Source organism: Pan troglodytes, chromosome 7 (assembly GCF_028858775.2).
Source record: "Pan troglodytes isolate AG18354 chromosome 7, NHGRI_mPanTro3-v2.0_pri, whole genome shotgun sequence".
NCBI classification, from domain to species: Eukaryota; Metazoa; Chordata; class Mammalia; order Primates; family Hominidae; genus Pan; species Pan troglodytes.
The window spans coordinates 32,550,043-32,575,658 of NC_072405.2; positions in this window are offsets into that span (position 1 = coordinate 32,550,043).

Here is a 25,616-nt window from a genome sequence, read left to right on the forward strand (position 1 = left end):
TCTCATTTACTTCAGTATCATTACTTTTCATTTATTAATTATGGTAATTTTCATTCTTTTATTCAGTAAATATTAACTTAGCAATGAATCAATGAACTCATTCATCACAAAGCTTTTGATATAGCTAGGGACACTAGATCTTCACCAGAGTGCAAACCCTACTGTGAACTGTGCATGTGAGGGATCCAGGTTGCATGCTCTTTATGAGCTAGAGAGATAAAACATATACATATATAACTTAAAATTTTTACTTAATTTTTGACAATGGTATACTGTAATTACATAATAATATAGGCAATAAATTCTTTGAGTTTTCTGGTGAGGTGATATGTGGAGAGAGAGCTGGTTTACAGATGGACTGAAAATACTTTATCTTTATCCTTGGGGACTCCTGGATGTCTGGTTTTACTTTTGACTAAGATAACGGCAGTGGTGTTTATGATGTGCTACTTAAAATCCAAACTCCCCCAGTGACACCCCCAAGGGTCAGTTTCTTTACTGAGGGTTTGCAACTGGCCTAACCGGTTTGATAACCTGGCATGACTACTTAGAGAGCTAGTGAGAGCTTTGGGGGGATTTCTCAGCAGGATTCCTTGCATGAAGTTGGTTCAAGCCAGAGGCTCAGCCCATCCCTAGTTTACAAAGGCAGGGCCCTGAGGAGTTTGTGCCTCCCGATGTCTCTCCAACCTCCCATGCATGTCTGTATTTCCTTTCTCCTGCTGCCTTGAAACTTTTGCCTTTAAATAAAACCTCAGATGAGTATACTCTATGGCAAGTACTCTTCAAAATACCCAAACTGGGGAAAACTATACAGTGAGTGACCCAGACCGGACATTTGAAATGACCCTTCCCATTCTGTAATTTAGGTAACAGCTAAGGCATTGCTTAGGAGAAGGAAAGATGAGCTAAGGTTGGGGGGATGAAAGCATTGGTTTCTGCTGGCTTCTGACCGCCCACTCCTAGGCTGAGGTCACAAAAATATTCTGTCCACAGATGGGTAGAAAAGCATTTGTGGACCAGGGCCAGGGGAGGTAGCTAAATGGGTAACAAAAAAGGTTTACACTGAGGAGAAGTCAGCCAAGAATAGGTGTCTTGGCTGCTCCCATCTGTTCTAGCTAAAGTGACGATCCCAGAGAGGGAGAGTGAAGCTGCAAGAGCCTCGGTGTTAGGTCCTGTGTCTGCCTGTGAGGAATGGAGTGTCCACAGGGGACTAGTCAGATATTTGCTTTGATTGGAGTCTGGTCCGTTATAAAAGAGTTAATCTACTTTTTAGGTTCATTTTGCATCTCTTTTCACAATTGCTTTTGCAATGGAAATTGAGTTTGGGGGATCCTGGGTAACTTAATGTTGGATCTTACTCAGGATCCTAAATTGGCTTGCAGCTTTTACAGAATTATGGTCCCACTCTGTTAAGTTGCATAAAGGCAAGACTATGTGATTCATGCCCTGAAAAGGAGAGTTGTCTCACTCCTCTCTTAGATATTAAGTGGAGTACCCTGAAGCTACTGAAATGCTAAGGATGCAGGTAACTTCATATTGGTTATGTGGTGATGCGTAACTTAATGCTATGACTCAGGGGTTCCCAACCCCTGGGCCACGGAGCAGTCCATGGCCTGCTAGAACCCAGGCTGCACAGCAGGAGGTAAGCAGCGGGTGAGCCAGCATTACCGCTTGAGCCCCACCTCCTGTCAGATCAGCAGGGACACTAGAGCTTCACCAGAGTGCAAACCCTACTGTGAACTGCGCATGTGAGGGATCCAGGTTGCATGCTCTTTATGAGAATCTAATGCCTAATGATCTGAAGTGAAACAGTTCCCCCTAAACACACTCCACCCTCGCTGGTTCGTGGAAAAATTGCCTTCCATGAAGCCAGTTTCTGATGCCAAAAAGGTTGGGAACCTTTTTGGCCTACAACTGGCCTAGGTGAGGGTTGATGTTACAATAACAAGAGTTGCAACTTCATGGACTCCTTGGGTGCCTACATTGGTTGGGGGGACAAAAAGATGTGAGGGAAATTGCAGCTGATCTCTTTACTCAGCTCCCCCAAATAGGGTTTTTAATGACAAGAAAAAGAGCAGGATTATTCAGAAGAAATGAAACAACAAGAATGCAAAAGTTGGAATAAACTTTGGGACAATTGAACCAGGTGGAAATATTTTATGGCGGATTAAAAAATGGCATGAAAAAGGAGGAGATAGATGGAGTAGTCACTACAATGTTAATGAATTGCTATAAAAGATTATAAAAGCTATAATACCAACTCAGATGATAAAATGAATGAGACCGTTTCACTCAATGTATCCTAGAAAATTTATCCCAGTAAGTTCATCCTAGTAAATTTATCCTAGTAAAAATGTTATGGATTAAAAATTTGAGTATTACACAAAAGAAGAGTCTAAAATCTCTTCAGGGCCTATACCAATGTCAAAAGTGCAATGCAATGAGACAGCCCAGGTCTCCTGGAAAAACTCTCAGCCAGGGACCCCTAGCTATTTACATTGGTGTAGGTCAAATGGCTCGTGCATAGCATAGAAACTTTATCAGGATTGCTGAACATTGGTACTTAAACCTGTGAATGAAGTGTTAAAGGGCGATGTAGTTAAATTAGAATGTTGTGGTGTTGCAATTAATGAAGGCGAGCAAGTGACTGTATGGCTTAAAGTGGAAATTTATGGATGAAAATGTGCACGGTGTTGCCCTACACTGATCAAAGTATCACTGCAATGGATGTGATGTCTGAGGACATTTTCCTTATCAAAATCACTGGGCAAGGGATTTTGTGCAGGTTTCCTTTTTCCCTTGTTTTTAGGCATGCTGCATCACAAATTGCTAGAATGAAACCACTTAAGTCGTAATTTAAAACAATAGCGGATACCCTGGCGGGTATAAAGTTTGGCCTTAATTGCAGATCTGTTATATGTGGTAATATTAGTGCCCATGAATCCCTTTTGTCATAGTGCAGGATGATCTATATTCTTATAGAAAATAATATTTTACATTCGTATAGAAATTCTATATTCTTATAGAAAAGCTGATGGATCCAGGAGGTGAACTGTAGATGAAAGAGAACTGAGTGAGATGATTTGGGAAGTTTCTGCTACTTGCAGCTATGCTGACTGGAGCTTCTGGTAAAGGCCTGTGACTGCCACCCAGCGGCAACAGCTAGGAATTTGAGCTAGGAGCTGGCAGACTGGCAATGTGATTTGGAAAATGGGCCTTAGATGACCGGAAGATAAAAGGAACATCAGGTTGGGTGCTCTGTTATAGAAAAATCTGTGGACTTGAAGGGGGAATTAAAGTGGGACTCACATCTATGCCCTTTAAAAAGCCCCCTTCTTATTTCTGAGGAGACTGGGACCAATAAGTAAATGTCCTCCAGTGCACTTTGGAAGTGGCCTTTTAGGTATGCAAATTGAGCTCTGAGCAGCCATGGAAGCATTTGAGCAAGGCAACAATTACAAGGGATGGGACGTATCCAAATGTCTCCCTTAGCGGCTTGAACAGTGACTAAAAATTGTTCTATTTGTCAACAGGAATATCAGAGATGAGATACAGCCATGGGCCTCATACCAAGGTGATCTGGGCTTGTCTATAGCTGGCAAGTGGATTCCCAACTTTGTGGTAGACATAGTGGGTCTTCACTGGGATGGATATTCATTCTGGATTTGGGTTTGCACATCTGACAGCTGAAGCAAATTCCTTTAACACCATAGAGGCCTGGAGCAAATAGTATTATTTCAGTTTGGACTTCCTGCTTATATACTATTGAATCCAGGAATCAATTTTATTAGAGTGCCCTGCACTGTGGGCCAGAGAGCATCATATGCAAGGAAGTTGACTACCTACAAAGTATCGGACTGACTGAAAATGGGAATGGGAAATTGAAACTCTGGCTTAGTAAATTGGAGGTGCTAAGAATTGAAGGGATGCTTACCATGATTGAATACATATGTGTTAAAATGTAGACTGTGTGGAAGTAAAGAGGGTTTGCCTTTGAATCAATTGTTGAGATATTGTGGGGAAGATAGGGAAGAAGGAATGGGGCATAGGAAGTTACATAAACTTGTTCTCTACTTCTAGTTTCTTCTTCTCTGCCTGATCTTGTAATGCCAGCAGTTGAAATGCATTCAAGAGTTCCATAATGAGGATCAGTTGCTAACATGACACCATGACAATGTCCCTCAATGTCACCGTACAATTCTCTCAGGGAATGACAAGTTGTGTTTCTCTTGACTTGTCTGAACTGGATCGGTTTCTGCTTTCCTACCTAGTGGGTGAGCCAGTGCTATAAGCATGTATATATCCAACCCTAGTCTATTGGAATGAAATGAATAAAGGGGAAGGCATTGGCAGGACTCATATTGCTGTCTCCTCTATAGGTAAGTCCTCTGCTGATCCTTATGTCTTTACTTCAGGGGTAGAAGGAGGATGTGGGTGAAAATCAAAGAAGGAGAAGTGCTTGCTAATCTAAAGAGAGCCAATAAATGGATAATGCTAAGAAGGAAAAGCTAGAACAGAAAATGATATTTACTCTCAGATATATTTACAAATGCCCATGAGAGTGAATGTGTAAGCCTGCAGAAAACTCCTCCTTTGCTTGAATCTGAAGGTCCAGGATGAGCTTCAGGGAATTCAAGAAGCATTAACATATGTTCATGTATATGAAGCATCCCAATGACATTATCAACACCCTGCGAAAGACAACTTTTGGGAAGTACCATGCAGGAAAGAGCCATAGATCATTGTGTAACTGTTAAACTAAATGATGGCCTGTTGAGGAAGATGCCTAAACATGATGAACAAATTTGTTGCATGTTCAATTTGTCATAGTATTATGTGGCCTAATGCATATAACCCATGTTTATGTGGATGGAGGGAAATCATCAATGTAAAGAATACTTTTCAAACAGATTTCAATGTCTGTTTAGGGGTGACTTGGTGGGCCCATACCTCCTACTGATAGCCCCAATGTCTGCCAAGGGAGTATATAGCAAATTCCGGCATACTCAGACTAAAGTGTTTTGGGGGATGACTACTAATTATATGACATCCTAAGGAATTCAGCATTTTTGTGTCCTAAATATGTACTCAACTTGTATGTACTCAATAAGACTCTATGGCAACAGCATATCCAATCAGTAAACCAACATTGTCCAAAACACTGTAAAAGAGCCCTGGATGAAACTGCTATAGTCCTAGGATTCCTAGGACAAGCTAAACTTACTTTTATTATATATGGAAAATATACTGAAGAAACAGACTTATTGGCCCATATTAGCCTATTAGATTGGATGTTATTTCAAGAGAAAGGGAAAAGGTAGCAAGAAGCCTGGGCAGATAACACAGCCTTGGAGAAATAGGTAAACAGGCGCAATAGATACTTAGGCAGCACCCTAGGGAACAAAGGTAGAAAAGAGCATGCACAGTAACCAAAGAGGAAACAAAGGTAGAAAAGAGCATTCACAGTAACCAAAGAGGAGCTGTGAAGTATGCTCCTCCAGATGGAAGCAGTTAGCTTAAGGGCAATGTTCTGGGATCCAGGGATGAGTTACAGGAGACTTATGGTCTCCTGAGTGCATGGAAATTTCTAAACGGAGAATACAATCTACATGCCTGCTCCTTAACTGTCAGAGTCCCGTGCATAAATAAAAACAGATGTACCCATTGGTGAAGTTAGTTAAAACTAATTAAACTTCAAGATTTTACCTGTGGGGGAAAGACAGACATTTCTTAAAAATAAACACCTTGGGAACCTGTATCCGTAAAACCTTATAGTATGAAACAGAGCATATAACTATGCCCACAAGGGACTTGGAATCCATAACTAACTGCAACTTGGCTCTTGATTTATACTTCAATCCATGACAACATTAGGTGTATGGACAAAATCACTTTTTGCTGGGAAAGCCAGGGAAATGTGACAGTAATTTTAACTGACTTGTTTTGTAGTGATCTTAATCTAATTCATAATGTAATTGGTAATTGGTGTAATGCTGGTATAATTATAAGGTTAATTTAATGGATTTTTACTAAACCTATAACACTGATATTGATGACCAAATATATTGTCAGATTGAATTAAAATCTTTATAAGATTTTCTTCCAATAGAAGCTGATTGGGCAAAGGAGGAACTAGATTTATTAACAATGAATTAATCGTTCCATTGGATCAATCCATTGATACCCTTTATAAAGTTTACATTTTAGTGGCAGAGGGTTGTCAAATTGTTGTCAAGCTTGTGCATGACTATGAAGAAGTTTGCACTGGAATCTTCTAGAATCTTTGGCAAACTGAAAGCTTTCTTTACAGTTATACCCACACTTTTTGTTGATACAAATAAATAGTATTCTAGCAGTTGTTCTTTCTTTTTTTCTGTAAATAATATGAAAGATAGAGGGAAAGGAACACCCATCAGCAATTTGTACTTGCAATGCTTTGACCAAGAGTTAGAAGGCGTTGGAATAGAGCTGATTTACAACTGTACTGGAAATATTCTGTTTTTAATCTTTGGGGATATTTAGACATTGGAAGTTTTTTACTCTTAAGGTCAGTGGCATTTATGATGTACTGTTTAGGGACCGAAACATCCTTGCCATATTCTAAGTTTACCTTCTTAACTTATGGTTAGGCAACAGGACTAACTGGTCTGATAAGCCTGGTTTGACTAAAAGAGCTACTGAGATTTTTTTGGAGTGCTCCCCTGGAGCCAAGGTTTTTTACACAGATGACAGTTCAAATCATGGACACACTAGGACACTGCCCAGTCCTAGTATGCAGATGGAGCCCTGGGGAGTTCAAGCTATGGGATATCTCTGGAGACTTCCAATACCTGCTTGCATTCTCTTTCTCATGTATCCTTTAAAAGCCTCAAGTGAGTACATATTGAGTGGTGATATTTCTTTTGAAATATTCAAACTAGATATGTATATGCACACTGGACATGATGTTTTGTTGGAAAAGGTAGGAGTCACCAAAGCAGTTTCTTATAAGACACAAAAGATTTGGGGCTGCTTATGTTTAGACAGCAGGTATTATTCACTCATCAGAACCAATAATGCCCAGGACCAAATGGGTTTAGGATCAGCCCCAATAGCCTGCAAATCAGGTCAGTAGGGAAAAAAAAAAAAAAAAAAAGGGAAAATAAAATATAACCTCAGGGGAGTCCTGAGGCCTCTAATGAACCTGGTTTTTCAAATACTCATTTATTTAGAGTCTTCTATTAGTTGCTTTTGTATTCTGTTTGAAGTGTTAAGTTATAATTAGCAGGAGAAAAGAAGTAGAATGCTCTTAATCTCATCCATCATTGAAAGCCCCATGGAAATCTACTTTAAAACATAACTCAAATTGTGTGACTCTACTTACCCTCCAATGGATTGCAATTACACTTAGAATGAAATCTACCATTTTCCCATGGCTTCAAGGACTCTGCTGAATGGCTCCTGCCTACTTCTTCACTTATGATGGCTCCTTCCCTAGCTCTGTGCTCTCCTACCACAGTGTAATTCTTCCCTATCCCAGAAGATGCCAAGCTGATTTCCACATAGGGATTTTATACTTGATATTCCTCTGCCTGAATATATATCTTTTTCCAGATACATAATCACATACCTGGCTTATTCCTTACAGTGGTAAAGGAATAGAACTGGAAGATAAATCCTCATCAAAACTATATATAATGTTAGATGCAGATGGACTAAAGGTCAAATTTTAATGGTAAACCATAAAGTTATACAATGTATTTCTGTCTAGAATTGATGAGCAACTCCTTGACATTCAGGATCTGGACATAAACTAAAATATTCTCTTCAACACTTAACTAAGATGCTATTTGAAAAAAAAAACATACATTAGGTACTCGGTATTCTACAACTTTAAAAATAGTTAACACTTGAGATTTGATAAAAACCTCAAATGCAGAAAGCATCAGGGCAAAATGTATTTACATAAAAATTAAAGATTTATCTTAAATATAGAACATTATGGAAAATTTAGACTGAGAGAAGATGTTTGCAATGTCTAAAATTGACAAGGGATTAATATATAAAAGTTATAAGAAACACTTGCAAATAACAAGAAAAAGACATGAACCCTAATAGAAAATGGGTAAGAGGTTTGAACAGGAAATTCGCAGAATAGAAAATCTCAAAGAGATGCTCAATTGTATTAAAAATAAAAATAGAAACATCCATAATTATCACTTTATGTCTGTCAGAGGGTGATAAATTAGACAGTTGGTAGTGGGGAGTGTGGCTCTGGATATATTATGCCCTTTTCATGGAACGGTGGTACAGCTTATTTTGCATAACCACCCAGCAATATTTAGTCTAATTAAATCCATCTATTCCCCATGACCCATGGATCCTTCTCCAAGGCATATGATCCTAGAGAAACTCAAAAACATGCCCTCTGATACTCACTGCAGCAGTATTTGTGTTAGTGGGTAGCAGAAATGTAGAATGTCCATCACTGGAGAAGCCATTAGGTGTGTGTTGTAGGTAAACTCCATGGAGGATGAGTCTGAGTTAATAATAACACACTAGATATACACACAGAAACATGGATTGACCCTAAAAGCAGTGATGAAGGGCAAAACTAGGAAGCTTAACACAATCCTTAAAAAAATTAAATTTAAAATTCAAAATTACATGTCTACAAAACAGCAATGAATATTAGAACAAGTAAAAAAGGCTATACATCATTTAGAATAGTTGAGACATAGTAAGATGTGAGAAAATTGAGTAAATGCACAAATAAATCAATGGATGAATCAAAAACAAGAAACCAGAAGAACAGGTTGTGCAGCTCAATGACGACAATGTTCCATTTACTGAAGACTATGATTAAATTAGCTCTTTGTACCAAGGATTCCTCCTACCCACCAAAATACACACACACATGCACACACACACACACGTGTGCTATCTCAAAGAAACAGCCAGTATTATTCCCTTTACCTTCAAGATCAAGACAAAAATGAAGATTCTCTTCAACACTTAATATGCTATTTGAAAAGCAATACATTAGCTACTCGGTAATGTGACAGCTTGTAAGTGAGGTATTATAATTTGGCCATATTCATTTTGGCCTATTTCATTTTTACTTGTTTTACAACTTAAAAATATAAGTAAACAAATATCATTGAATACCAATATAGAGCAAACACAGTCTTAAGAACTAGAAATATATCTGTGTACAAAAGAAGCAGATATATTAGATGAATTTTAAGTGTTATGGAGATATGATCAAGATGTTTCTAAATAATTTCACTCTTGTTTAGAAATTGTATACAGTGTTTAACACTTTCAATGTATGTATATATTTCTCAACTGCTTTATTAAGGTATAATCCACAAAACTTACAATTCACTCACTTAAAGTTTAAAATTCAATGGCTTTTGGAAAATTCACCATTATGCATCCCTCACGACAATAAATTCTAGAATATTTTCCATATCCTAAAATGAGACCCTGTATGCCTTAGATGTCACCCACCGATCTCTCCATTTCCTTGCTAGTTGGAAGTCCCTAAGAATCTAATTTCTGTCTCTATAAATTTATCTATTTGTGACATTTTGTATAAATGGAATCATACAATATGTGGTCCTTTGGGTCTATCCTCTCTCATTCAGTATGTTTCCAAGCTTCATCTATATTACAGCAGGTATTAGTACTTCATTTTATTGTTGAATAATATTCCACTGTATGAATGTAAGATATTTACCCATTTATCAGCTGATAAACATTTGTGTTGTTTCTACCTTTCAGTTATTATGAATTATGCTGCTGTGAACATTTGTGTACAAGTTTTTATATGAGCACATTTTCATTTCCCTTTCACTTCATTTCATCTCATTTAACCCGTCTCTCACATATATAGCTAGGAGTGAAACTGCTGGATCAGATGATATGAGGAGTTGCCATATTGTTTTCCAAGACAGCTGCACCACGTTACGTTCACACCAGCAATATGTGATTGCAGTTTCTCCACATCTTTCCAAAACTTGTTATTCACCTTTTGGATTATAGCCCCCTTAGTGGATGTGAAGTGGTATCTCATTGTGGTTTTCTGCATTTCCCTCATGTTTAAGGATGTTAAGCATTTTTTCATCAGCTTTTTGGCCATTTGTATGTCTCCACGAGAGAAATGTCATTTCAGTTCCTTTGCTTATCTTTTAATTGGATTATTCATCTTTTTATTATTGAGTTGTAAATTACAAAAAAAAAAAATCTATTTTAGATGTCAGGAGCTCAGCTGAGCTGGGAGATAGGCTGAGCTGCCATGCATGAGAGTAGCCAGTCAAAGCAGCAAGTCCAGTATGAAAGTGTTAAGCATTTAATTACTTACTGTAATGGCATAACAAGAGGCTAAAGCTCAGGAAAGCACAGCACTGCCTATTCCATCTTCCTCTCTGGAAGGATGCATCAATGACGGGTGCTGAAGAGAGAGCAATGCTCATTTCTCATGTTGGGATAAGGCTATGCTCAAGTTTTACTCTTCCCTGTAGAGTAGGACCTTGTTAGAGCAATGCTGTAAGCATATTTTACAAATGTTACCTTGCCCTTTCCTTGATCCAGGAGGGAATCTTTCTCAGTGCTTCACCAGGAGAGCCTGGTCAGGAGTTTATTACAGGCTATCCAAGTCATGTTCTAGCAATTTAGGAAAGTAGCTATTTGGATGTTACTGGAGCTCCAGTGGCTTATGTTCTGCAGGCCCCAGCTGCCACTGTCCAGATTTGGTGGTAGATTTTTATTGTGCTCAACTTTTTCTCGTTGTAAAAGATGAGAATGATGACTTCTAAGCTTTTCGTGTCAGAGATGCTTTTGAAGACTTATCCTGGATTGTGGACTATTAGAGTGTAAATCTTTATTCTCTAATTTTCAATGTGGATACATTATTCCCTTTAAAAATATCTTGTTAAAATTTGGTTTTGATCGGAAGTGGCTGAAGGTGATATTTCATGTCACCTCAGGCAATATGTACTGCAGTTGAGAACTCGACTCTGAAGTCAGAATACGGGATTTTGAATTGTGACTTCTCTTTTTATTCAGGTGTGTAACTTTGAGAAAAATATTTCACCCTGCTGCTCCTTAGTTCCTTAATCTGTAAAATAAGGTGACAAAGCAGGTAGTAACCTTCTCTCAAAAAGAGGTTTCATTGTGTTAATACCTATAAACAGAATAGTGCCTGGTACTTAATAAATACTGGCCATTATTAAATTTCCTAGATGTGTGAGAATACTGCTATGGTTTTAAGATGTCTCACTTTGCCTTTAGAGTTTGGAAACCAGGCTCAGACTGGCATCAAAACTAATGTAAGTCACCAGGCAATTTCAAGTAATGAGGCCAGGCTATAGCAAAGGGTTATCAAATTGAGAGACACGCCTTTGTCCCTAACAACACAGGGCAAAAATCCAACAGCTTTGTCTTATTTTTGTTGAAATCATTGTGTGTTTGAAGAAGTCTCTTCATGAATAGTTTATGGATTTTGGAAAACTTCCCACAAAAACAAGACTCTTTGATCCACAAGGATTTTTGTTTTCATCTTAAAAACGAAACAAAAGAAAAAAAGAACACCACCAACAATAAAATAAACTTCATACAACTCTAAAGTAAAAGTTTTTGAAGAGCTTTGAGGGCCCATTCTTCTTCCTAGAAGTCTTCTATTATGTTAACACAAAATTGCCTTGCCATGACTGAGAATGTAACCAGGTCCTTCGATAAAACTGGAGATGTCTGTAAATAGGAGAATTCTCTGCTCTGATTTGACTGCTTGGTCCCGTATTGACTTTCTTACCCATGCCAAGACTGTCTAAGATCAAATCTTGAAATAAAAAAGATTATTTTCTGCTGTACCCAACCTTTCCTGTTCTCATCTCAGCTGTTTCATCCCATCCTCAAGTCTATCAGTTTCTAGTATCATCAACAAGAAAAATTGTTAAGTGCCCATAAGTTGCATGTAAATATGTGGGAAATTCATTTTACATCTAGGGAATGTAACTTTCTATTCACAATGTTCTGAGTGAATGCAAGTTATCTATTCTGTGGATATTAAAGAGTTCTAGTTCATGGAATGTGAACAAAAATGGTATAAGTCATTTTCAGATCTCACTCCAAAATCATCCTACAAAATTTCTCATACTTTCTCCCTGTTTGAAAACCAAAAATGAAGGATGCCAAGTTGAGACAGTCACAATATGTAAGGAAATGGTCCCTGAATTACTTCTTGGCAGAATTGCCACCCCAAGTGAAACCCAAGAGTCACCTGATATAGAAAATCCACTTTGGACCTTGTGTCATTAGGACATATATTTTATTATGTTAACTCTCAAAGTTTTGTAGTTGTTTGTTACAGTGGTTATCATTAAATAATACAGTTGTCCTTGAAATCATTGGGGATTGGTTTTAGCATTCCCCACAGATACAGAAATCTGCAAATGATCAAGTCGCTGCTATAAAATGTTGTAGTGTTTTCATATAACCTATGCGTATCCTCCCATATACTTCAAAGCATCTCTAGATTACTTATAATGGCTAATATAATGTAAATGTCATGTAAATTGTTGTTATACTCTATTATTTTTCTTTGTATCCTTTTATATTTTTTATTTTTTCTGAATATTTGTGATCCAAGGTTAGTTGAATGCATGGATATGGAACCCATGGATATGGAAGGCTGGCTGTGTACAGATAGAAAAAGAAATCTCAGAAAATTGAAATAATTTATTCTAGGCAACATACGACTTAATGCCAGGGCTGGAACTAGAAGTTTCCAATCCCTAGTTTAATGTATTTATGAATCTATAATATACTACTTTTATTGTCCAATCCCAGCTAGTTATAAAAAAAAAACCATCAACAGATAAGGAATGGAAACTGAGCTATTTAATGTATAGTAATTCCACTCAATACCTTTCTGCATTCAGAAAAATACTGAATTTTAAGACATTCGTTCTTTTGGATACTTGCCATTGCTTTGCACAGCACGTTTTCTGAAATTGTTGATTTCAAGTAGTATAGCTAACATTGGAGGAGATCTGTAAATACACCGGACAGTTATTCAAACTCAAACCACAAGAGTTACCACCAACTCTGTAGACTAAGTCCATTTTCAAAATGATAGTCACATGAGATCGTAAATCTTTAATTCCATTTAATACTCTATTCATGCCAATGGGATGAGTTGGACAGTGAAAGGTATCTGACCAACGGAAATGACTTAGGGCCAAAGTAAACTGTCAAAAGGAGGCTAAATTTAGCTTTGCAACAAAGCAGATGTAAATCTCAGTGAGTTTCTCACCATCAGCTAAGAAAATAACAAAACATCCGTGTCCCACAGAAGCATTTTAAAAGGTTGAATACAGACAGGGCAAGGTTTGTACCCTGTTTCCTCTAAGCTGCAAGTTTGAGATCAGTTCCAGTAAAAGTTGAAGGTTACTTGAAGGAGTCTGACCTATTTCACACTGGGCACATAAAGTGTTCCCAAATAAAACTCGTTTGTTCGATGGCTCTGAAAGTGCATGCTTATGTCTAAATCACAGAACATGACAGCTTTTGGTAGCCATGCTGTTACCTCAAATGCTCCAGGGAGTTTATAAAGAATTCCAGAGGGAGGAAGAATGATTCTCTTTCCCAATTCTCTTTTCCAGCATAGTGAAATATTTGCATACAGTGACTCAATCGCAAGCAAGCTAAATGTCTGTTGTTATGAAATCTTACATTCTTCCACAGTGATGGGAGAAAAAAAATGAAAATAAAGCATAGGGGAGGGACATTTTTACTTTACAAACAAAAAAATACACTCTTGTCCTATAAGCCTTTCCTTAGAAAGTTGATGGAATTCTATAGCTGTTATCAACTATATTTCAGTTGTGACTGTTGAGTTTGGGTTTTGCATTTTGAGAAAATTTCCATGTTCAGATTTCTTAGTTTTCTTTTTTAACATTTGTAAAGTAATTGCGTGAAATAACTTAAAAAAATCTTTCCAGAGTTCTCTGCCAAAAATATCTGAGCAACTTTTCCCACTGTTGCATTCCTACAGGTCTTTCTTCAGAGCTGATGAGTTACTCATTTGCCCTAGGACAGGGCTACGTGACAAGGTAAACAAGGTTTTTGAGAGGTATTAATTCATACTATTTTGGGATTATATAAAAAATACAATGTACATCACAGTATTTCTATATAGTAATTGTCTCACAAAATATGTCTATATAGTATAAGAAAAATTACTACAAAAATCTCAACATGGGGGATATTCTAATATGAGCCTTGGGGCAAGTATTTTGGAATAGACTAAAATATATACAGTATATAGATGTTGTATAATATTAATTTACATATTCATAGTATGTATAATAAACACTGAGCTGTGAACAAGATAATACTCTATATGTCTTATATTCCATTAAAAGTAAAGAAGAGCCTCATTCAGTCCTCAAAGGATAGGAGAGATTTGCTACTAATGCCCTTATAAATGCTGACAATCAGGCTGACTTTAAGCTTTGACATAAAGGGTAGTGGCTCTGCCCTATCAACTAAAGAAGCAATTTCAGTTGGGACAACCAGAACCCCAAAGGAAAGCCACGCCTGTTCTTCAAGGGAAAAACAGATGAGGACTAACATGATGGACTTTCTCTCATAACCATTGTCTTTTTTTCCCCTTCTGTAATTATTCAAACATAGGCGGTCCCCAACCTGTAAGTTCACAGAGTTCACTTATCAGGAGAACTGTTGGAACTCAGAACATAATGTTCCATAAAATCAATGTTATGCTGCTGGTTTCTAAGGTGCATGAATTTTGTTTTTTGTTTTGTTTTGTTTTGTTTTTCTGCCTAAACCCCTCCCTTTGTCTACTGTTGACAGTACCCCTTTCTCTCACTCTGTGGTTCTCTGAGAGTGCCTCCAAACCCCTTGATCTCCAGTTGTTTGGTCAAAGTTTAGTAATTAGTCAAAGGAGTGGACACAATTCAAGTTGGGGCAACCACAGTAGCTCCCTGCTCAGCCATAGTGATTTATCCAGTGGTGGCCAGGTAGCTTAACCTAAGCTGGGCCTGGCTAACCAGATTCCTTTCCAATAATATATTCAACTGGAGCTATTGGGACAACCCCCAATTTCTCTAGTGTGAGGTTGTGAGGTTGTGAACCCCTTGCTTTTCGAGTCACATCTCCCAATGTGTGAAGACACCATCTTATAATAAGAAAGAATAAAACTATCAGGCCAAGAGAAACAGAGATGAGAGAAGCAGCGAGGGAGGGTGATGACAACATTGGAACTCTGTTTTTTGTTTTGTTTTGTTTTCTTTTTTTCCTGCCTGAGGACCAGAACTTCTTTGATTCCAAAGTTGACTGTTTAACTCTTTGAGGATGGAAGCTCCCCGTCATCTTAAAACAAGACCAAACAAAACCTCTCTCCCTTTTCCATGTTTGTTTCCCCTAAGTCTATTTTTAATTGTATTTCTGCCTCTTATAAACAAGCGTCCTACTTAAAATGGTTGGATTCTCAAGGAAGGATTTAGAAGCCAAATTTGACCACCATGTAAGAAAGCAAACCCCTAGTATGAGACTGGGGACCCTTTCCCTCCTTGTTCCTCTTATCTGCTTTCAACAAGTGTTCAATGAGATCAGATAACTTAAACAGAGAAGGTTCAGGCCTAGGATTTTGAACTCAATATCTCCTTCTCTTGCTGTAAACATGACGATAACTGTTTGGTGTAAAGGGAGTGTACAGATTCACAGAACTCATCTAATTTTCTGGGGACCTCGACCCAAGTAAAGAGCGTAGGAAGACCTTCAAGTGACATGGTGTGACTAGCTAATAAATTCAATATTGTGCTGGCTGACTATTCATAGCATAGCTTTTATGAAAGGGTGTGTGTAACAGTGGAAACAGCTGAGAGGGTCATAGCTTTAATTATCTGAGGAGGGCATTCAGGTCACACTCATCCACTCATTTGTACTTTTATTTTTCTTTAAATAGCTGAGTCATCTCAGTCATGGAAAAAATTTAAAAATACTGCTGAAAATAGCAATTACATTATGGTGATGATAATAATTCCTAATCAACACTGTTAGACCAATTCAGGTTGCATGAGAATATTCCTTATTTCTGGAAAGGCATGAATTCTCCCAGTTTCTGGAATAATATTTTATCACACTCTGAAACAAACAATTTGTATTATTTGTTAAATTATAGATGTTTATCTTACACATATCTATCATGTTCAAGTCCTCCTGGAAACATACACACAAACACACAGACTAACATATGTCCATTCCCCTTTTCAGCCACAGTCTCCATGTTTCTTAGTATAACCACACTGAAACCAAATACATCTGCACAGCAGCATATTTGGTGAAAGGTAGGGACAGGTCACACTTTTGTATTCATTTATTCCTCCTATACATTTTCTAATTCTCTATCCCTGGGGTGGGTTATCCAACTTCCTTTGATGGATATATTTGCCTATTTAATAAATCCTGCTAAGTACCTGTTGTGTGTTAGACACTATGTTACACTCCAGAAATTCAAAGATAAATAGAATAGAGTCCTTAGAAGTAAGTTCTCAGCTCCATGGAGAGGCTGTCACAGAATCAGAAAATTTTAATAGTCACAACAGATGATTTGAGAGTACAGAAGAGTGACACCTACTGCTTTCTGAGGTCAGAGCATGCTCTCTATAAGAGGGAATAGTTAACCACTACATAGAGCATGAGTAGAAGTTGTTAATCCAGAAAAGGCTGAAGAATAGAGGGATAAGAGGTTACCAGCTGAAAGGAGGACTTGGGGGAGTCTATTTTAGGAACAGAGCACAGTATAGAGGGAGTGACATGGTGTAAAAGAGATCCTCAAACAATTGCATGTTGCAGGGGTGTAAAATGAGGAATAGTTAATGACTACAACAGAGAATTAAGAGATAGATAGGGGCCAGATGATGGAAGGGTTTACCTGCCATTTTATGGTATCTGAGTTTTTTCTTTGTTGATGGGACCCACTAAGGGGATTTAAATAATGGAGAAGTAGCATAAACAGACTTACTGGTTGGATCAGTTGCTGTAGCATCAGGCTTGAGGATGGATCTGAATAGGATGTGAGAACCTTACCTGCTCACATGGAGGGGGGGCTTATCTGCTACGATTCAACAGAAGTCCAATAACCATTGCAAAAATAGCCAAAGTATATGAACACAAAGCTTATAGAAAAGGATATACAGATGACTTTTAACATTATTAAAGCTCAGTCTCATTCATAAGAGAAAAAAAAATTAAAACTCCAATGAAATGTTATTTTTTCCTGTTGGCAGAGGTCAAAATTTATGAGCACACTGTGATTATGAGAGCATGAAAATAGACACATTCTTGCATTTGTGATAAACTTTAAATCAGTAAAATCTATATAGAGAAAAATATATATCTACATATATAACATGCATATATACTTTGAACCATAATTCCACTTCTAAGAATTAGCTGATACTCTCATATGGAATAAAAGTGGTTATATACAAGGTTCTTATTGCAGTGTATTATTTGTAAAAGCAAAAGATTGACCACATTTTAAATTAGCAAATAATGAATAGCAGACAGTAGGTACATGTCTTGGAATAGTATGCCTCACTAAGAAGAATACTGATACTTCTTTACATATGGAGAGAGAATGACCACCAAAAAGGTATTTTGAACCAAGAAAAGAAAATGGTACACAAGGTGATGTATTGCATGGCTACATATGTATGGGAAGAAACCCACATGAGTGTGCACAGAATATTTCTGGAAGATTACATACGAAATTGACAATGAGGGTGGCCTCCAGTGAGGGACCATTGTAGTGGGGCTTCAGGGATAGATTGTGACTTATTTTTCAGAGTATACTCTTGTATTTTAAAATCTGTATCACATGCATTTATTACCTAGTCAAGGATGAAAGAGAAGGGAAAGAGGGAGAGGGAAGAAAGCAGAAAGAAAATGACAAAGGAAGAAGGAAGAAGAAAAATAAATTAGGGAAATTGATGTGTCAACTGAATTTCTGCCCTACATGGGGTCAAGAGCTGAGCACTGGAATCCATGTGGAGTAAAGAAATGCACTTGAGGCAACCACATCACACTCTGATCCTCAAAGTGCTGCAGCCTCACAGCCTCAGACACACTGTGCCAAGAAAAGGCACACATATCAGCATTATGACATCTTTTCTCACTTGTGGAATAGAATAGAAACAAAAAATTTTCCTATGAATTCATAATTATAAACTTGTCTTTATTTGCATTTGAAGACTATTTTTTATTAGGTATTCCTATGCCAAGAAGATAAGACAAAAAGAGGTTTGGGGTTGGTAATATCTTGTGATACATAGCAGAATCAAAAACCATTCTAGCAGTACACAATGTTAGTCTAAATTTCTTAAAGTCTTCGTTGATAAATCCCTTAGAATAATGACCACGTGACCTAAAAATGGCCAAAGACACCATAAAACAAAATATCATGAATGAGAGACGAAAAGTTTAGGATTTCAAGAGTGTCACATAACAGAGCTATTAAATAAGAATGTTTAAAACTAGTAAACACATTTTTTCAAAAAGGACTCAAAACCAAAAGATAATATAAAAACACTTGGCAGCATGTTAAAAGAAATCAAACAGAACTTCTAGATATAAAAATGGTTTTTGGAATTAAGTCAAGGGAGAGACATGGAAAGTATGAAAGATGTTAAGAGCCATGAAGGAGATCATATTTTCAGCAAATAATTTTTCCTTGCATTAACTAAAGAAGTTTAAAACATTAATCTCGAAGAATGTCAAATTATTATCCTGCCTGGAAGATATTTGTGGGGTCCCAATAATAGTAAAAATGCAGGTCCATATAATGTATGTCTAAATATTTAAAATTTATCAAGCTAACAAATTATTGAATGATTTATCTTTCTTCCTTGACAGATATACCTTTATAACAATATAAGACTTTCATATGACTAAAAGAATAGCAAAGATCACTAAATTACTAATGTGCATGTTTGGATTTTCTGTTGATGAACTAAGGTGTTTGAATAATATACAATAATATACACAATTTATGAATTATATAATTTATAAAATTTTCTCTAGAATTCTCTAGAATAAAAGGTTCTCTAGAGAAACAGAACCAATATGATATATATACATATATCTACACATATACAGAAGAGGAGATTTTTGGGAATTGGCTCACATGATTATGGAAGTCAAGATGTCCCACAATATGCAGTCTACAAGCTGGAGAACAAGAAAAGCCAGTGGTGTAATTCTGTCTGAGGCCAAAGACCTGAGAACTTGGAGAGACAAGACCCAGGGGTTGAGCCAAGAATCAATAGCTCTGATGTCTGAGGGCAGCAGAAGATAAATGTCCTGGCATAAGAAGTGAGAGAGAACTTACCTTTTCTCTGCCTTTTAGTTATTTTAAGGCCCTCAAAAGATTGGATGATACCCACCTGTATTGGTGAAAAAGGAGCTTCTTTACTCAGTCTACTGACTTAAGTGTTAGTCTCTTTTGGAAACAACCTCACAGGCACTCCCAGAAGTAATGTTTACCAGCTATCTGGGCATCCTTTAACCCAGTCAAGTTGATACATAAAATTAACAATTCCACAGAAATTGCTTGGTATTGCAAAATGTTGCTCAGAATGATAAGGTTTGGCTCTGTTTCCCCACCCAAATCTCACCTTGAATTGTAATCTCCATAATTCCCATATGTCAAGGGTGGGGCCAGGTGGAGGTAATTGGATCATGGGGCCAGTTTCCTCCATGCTGTTCTTGTGATAATGAGTCTCACAAGATCTGATGATTTTATAAGTGTCTTGTATTTTCCTGTCTTGCACTCACTCCATCCTATTGCCCTGTGAAGAAGGTGCCTACTTCTCCTTTGCCTTTCACCATGATTATAAGTTTCCTGAGACCTCTTCAGCAATGCAGAACTGTGTGTCAATTGAACCCCTTTCCTTTATAATTTACCCAGTCTCAGGTATTTCTTCATAGCAGTGCGAGAATGAACTAACACAGTCACTAGTTTCAACTGTTGCTATCCAGGCTAACTGCTAGGTATCTTGGAACTACAAATTGAAATAAGAAGACAAGCAAGAGAGTGGGACTCAAGGCACTACTTGGAAATGTATTGTGTTACCCAAGAATCTCTCATATTCATCCTTTCAGAAAAGAAGAATTGGCAAGTTAGGTAAACTTCCTGCTACCTCAAGTCTGCTATTGCTCAAATCCTCTTCGCATTACAAAGCACCATCCATCTTTGACACTGGCTGTCACACAACCCACAAAATTTAATAACATTTCAAATTAACTGCGTTTTTTGCAAGAATATAATAAAGAAGACTTCTTGGGGCCTAAATGGTGCTAATTTTAAGACCAGATATTTAGTTATAAGTTAAATTGTACCAACATTGAGTACTGAATCCCAAGTGATTATAATTGTTAAATATGAGTGAGAGAGGGATGACAATACATGTTAAATATGAGAGTGAGAGAGGAAGAAAGGAAGAGAGGAAGGAAGGGAGGGAGGGAGGGAAAGTGTGTGTTGTGAGATGCAGGACCTCTAAGACATGAAATCCAAGACCAGAGCTCCTCTTCTCTAGGTCTTTGAGTACGGTTGCAGATTGGAGTTCTGGAAGGACAGAATAAGAAGAATGAGAAAAACAATATTAAAGAGGTAGTGGGTAAAATTTTGTTTTTACAATTTTTTTTTTAAGTTCAGGGGTACATGGGCAGGTTTGTTATATAGGTAAACTTGTGTCATGCATGTTTGCTGTACAGATTGTTTCATTACCCACGTATTGAGCCTAGTATCCATTAGCTATTTTTCCTGATCCTCTTCCTCCTCCCACCTTCCACCCTCCAGTAGGCTCCAGTGTCTGTTGTTCCTCTCTCTGTGTCTGCAAGTTCTCATTATGTAGCTTCCACTTATAATAAGTGACAACATGTAGTATTTGGTTTTCTGTTCCTGCATTAGTTTGCTAAGGAGAATGACCTCTAGCTCCATCCATGTTGCTACAGAGAACATGATCTCACTCTTTTTTATGACTACATAGTATTCCATAGTGTATATTAACTAGATTTCCTTTATCTAATCTACCACTGATGGACATTTAGGTTGATTCTGTGTCTTCACTTTGTAGATAGTGCTGTAATGAACATATATGTGCATGTGTCTTTATCAGAGAACAATTTATATACTCAGTAATGGGATTATATATTTGGGTATATATGCAGTAATGGGATTGCTGGGTCGAATGATAGTTCTGTTTTTAGCTCTTTGAGGAATCACCACACTGTTTTCCACAATGGTTGAACTAATTTACACTCCCACCAACAGTGTATAAACGTTCAATGAATAGAATTTTTTCAGAAATAAAAGAAGGCATAAATAGCCCCAATTATAGAAGCCTAAGGAATGCAGTGAAGGATAAATAAAACTGAATTTAGGCAAACACATCACAGTGAACTTTGAAACACCAAAAGAAAAAGAGATCCTTTAAACAAACACAGAGAAAAAACAAACTTTCTACAAAGACCATGTTTAACATTAACATACACTTGCTGAAGAACATAATCCTGGAAGGAAAACAATAGAAACCAAAGGGAAGACAGACTATGTAATGTAGAATGGTAAGCAAATAAACTGGCAAACACGCAAAACATATGAACTCACATTAACTGTATGAAATAATAATAGTATTGAAGGGTATTTAAAGGTACGACTAACATACTGGCCAAAATATGATGTAAAATGAAAGATAGGAAATTGAAATTAAAGCATTCTAAGGCTCTTGAATACTTTGGGAGAAAACTGGCAATTATGATTAACTTTAAGCACTGTTTAGGAAAGATAGGTGCTACAAAGCTGAGGCAATCAGCTAACAAATGAATACGACATATATACGTCAGTGAAAAAAAAAGGTTAAAAAATCTGTAGAAACATGATAAATAGAAACACAAAACGAGAGTAAACCTAAATTTTAAAATATCAATAAGACTAAGCTTATCAACTAAAAATGTCTAATACAGAGAAAAAAGAAACAATTCCAGCTATAGAAATACATCTAAAACAAGAGTATACTGAGAAGTTAAAAGCAGAAAGATAGGCCGGGCAGTGGCTTACGTCTGTAATCCCAGCACTTTGGGAGGCCAAGGCGGGCGGATCACGAGGTCAAGAGATCACGACAATCCTGGCCAACATGGTGAAACCCCATCTCTACTACAAATACAAAAATTAGCTGGGCATGGTGGCATGTGCCTATAGTCTCAGCTACTCGGGAGGCTTAGGCAGGGGAATCACTTGAACCCACGAGGCAGAGGTTGCAGTGAGCCGAGATCGTGCCACTGCACTCGAGCCTGGCAACAGAGCAAGACTCTGTCTCAAAAAAAAAAAAAAAAAAAGATAAAAGAAATTACACTGGACAACTCACCAAAAGAATGCTAGTGAAGCTATAGCACTATTAGGAAAAATATCTTAAGACAGAAAAATCTTCCCTACATAATCATAAAAAGAACAACTTACCAAGAAGACGTAAATTTGTATGCAACTAATAATAAAGCTTCAAATTGTATAAGGCAAAACCTGACAGATTTACAAGAAGAAAAATTTAAATACATCATTATGATGACAGAATTTAGAGTTTGTCACTAAGTGATTAAGAAATTATATATGTGCATATATGTAGATATATACATATTTATTTAGAAATTGTCACTATTCAAACATTTTTGATAAATGAAAATTGACAATTTCATAAATTTCCATATAATATACAGAATATTGTCTAGTAATTAAAGAGTATACATTCTTTTCAAGCACTCATAATAATCACTGCAATTATTGCAATGAAGAAGAATTTAGTAAAGTAAAATTAACTGCTGATTATATCCTATTAGTCAAGAGTAAAATCTAAGAATATGACAGGAGAAACACTCATTTCCCAATGTCAATTAAAAGAAAAATCTTAAGATATCTGTAAAAAATTTAACAGGACATAGGTAAGACTACTGATGAATTAGTAAATTTAATTAATGGAATAAATGATAGAATAAATATGGTATTCTATTTTAAAAAATAAGAACAAGGATTATAAAAATGGCAGGCCTGCAAATGTAAAACACTCCTAATGTAATTACAGGCAGATTTTAAATTAACTTTGATAAACTGAGCCTACCATTTATTTAGAAGAGGAAATGCTTAAAAATAGCATGGATGTAAATATGAGAGAAATTGTGCTATGAGCTATCAAAAAATGATACAAGGCAAGCTCAATTAAAATGATATGGTTTGGTATAGGAATAGAAAGAGAGATCAACAGAAAAACAAGTCCAAAAATGTTTAAACAAATATGTAGAAACAATGAGATGTAAATATTTAAAATAATAATGTCTCTTGATAGGAAAACTCAAAAAAATTTTAAAAATTCAGATCTTCTTAAAGTTATGTATAATATTAGAAATATCCCATGTTTTCCTTGGCTTGGTGTTAGCAAGGAAAGATTATTTTACTTTATTTACTTATTTTTAATTCGGAGCTGGGGCCATTTTATTTAAATATCTAAATGGAATCTTCAGTGTTTCACTTATTTTATGGGTTTAGTTCATTTATACCAGGTCCTATGTCAGTAATTTCTAGACTTCCTAGACAATATATAAAAAGGATTCAAATCCACTCAACAACATTTATCCCTCTTCATGTGACAAGGATGAGAGAAACTTCTGCTCCCAATATGGAAGCTACAGTAGGAAAAGAATTCCCCCTAATCCACTAGCAACAAGCACATTCTACTGTAGTTCAGGATAAAGACTACATACTTGAGAACATTCACATCCTGATTCCTGTAAACAAGGACTGACTCCTTTCAAAACCCAACTGTGGTTGAGAAGTGCAGATTCACAAACACAGGCATGGAAAGATGAAATAAGAAAATAACTATGTAAGAATAGCCAGAAAACCTCTAAAAAGAGGTTTTCTTTTTAGAAAGTAAGGGGGAGATAGTCCGCAAATTGACATACTAACCTATCAGAAGATAGTCCAGAAACAAACTAAAAATCATGTTGTAGATAATAAGTGCTAGAAATATTGGGTATTTACTATGTACTTTCATGCTTTTACGTCCTTTAGAAATACTCTCACTTAAGCATTAAATCAACCCCCATAAAGTAGATGCTATTATTATCTTCCTCTTACAGAGGAGGAATTGGGGCAAAATTTTGAATAAATATGAAAAGATGGATTTAGGAAATAGTGATGGGATAATTGATTCAGTTTCTTAAAAAATATAACTACATCTATACCTTTACTCAGAAATAAATTACAATGCATCAAATGTTTAAATGGAAAAGATGAAATCATGATAAAACTTTGAAAGCATAGTAACAATACTGAAGACCTTCTAGTGGAGACAGAGTTCACGGCTTCTTAAAATTACTAGACGATTCATAGTGAAGAATATTAGGAAAGTGGCTGAAGTATGAGAAAAAGTCAAGATAAAGATTGTTTTGTTTTGTATGTGTATGTGTGTTTTAGGATGAAATAGAACTTTTCTTGAGAGGAAAACCCATAGAGAAGGATGAAATTTGGAAAAATTTAGGAAACAAAAAGATTTGAGAGACAAAAAAGAACATAAGCAGGAATTGGATTGGTTATGAACTAGAAGACCCCTCACATTCTAAAATGAATGAAGGCCGGGAGCAGTGGCTCACACCAGTAATCCCAGCACTTTGGGAGGCCGAGGTGGGCAGATGCCTTGAGGCCAGGAGTTTGAGACCATCCTGGGCAACAAGGCGAAACCCGGTCTCCACTGAAAAATACAAAAATTAGCCAGGTGTGGTGGCACACACCTGTAATCCCAGCTACTTGGGAGGCTGAGGCACGAGAATTACTTGAACCCGAGCGGCCGAGGTTGCAGTGAGGAGAGATTGTGCCACTGTACTCCAGCTTGGGTGACAAAGCCAGACTCTGTCTCAAAAAAATAATAAAATGAATGAAGTTCTGTGTTGAAATTTAAACTTTTGTGATGACTTACAAATCATATACAAGGTTGGGTGTTTCTTTTTTTTTTTTTTTTTTTTTTCTCTAGCAATGCTTAACTGAGAGAGGAGAGAAAACACCATAGAAGAGATTTGGAGTAAGAAGTCCTGGGTGCAGCAGAAGGAAGGGGAAGAAAAAGAGTTGAAATTTCTGGTGAAAGGGGAAAGGATTTCTTTTGGGGCCCAGCTTGGGTAGGATTAAGTGCTAACTGAGGACTGAGAGATTAGGGGAAAAAAAGGATGTTTCCTAAAACATCATGGCAGTGCTAATGGAGACAAGAAGAAAGGTTCGAAACTGGAGAGTTAAAAATGGGAGGAAATTGTGATGAAGTGAATGTGGGGCTTGAGGAAGGGAGGCATCTAGTATGACTTCCATGTTACTGTCTTTCTTAGACAACTCGGTACATTTATAAACTTGGGAGTATGGAAAGGGGAGCAAGGACTAGGAGAAAAAGGATAAATTCGGTTGTAGACAAATTGAGTTTCAGGTGTTTGTGTTCATCTAGATGACCATATTTAGTAGGCATCTGTGAAAGTGAATTACAGATTCAGCAGTATTTTAGCTCAGCTTTCTCAGA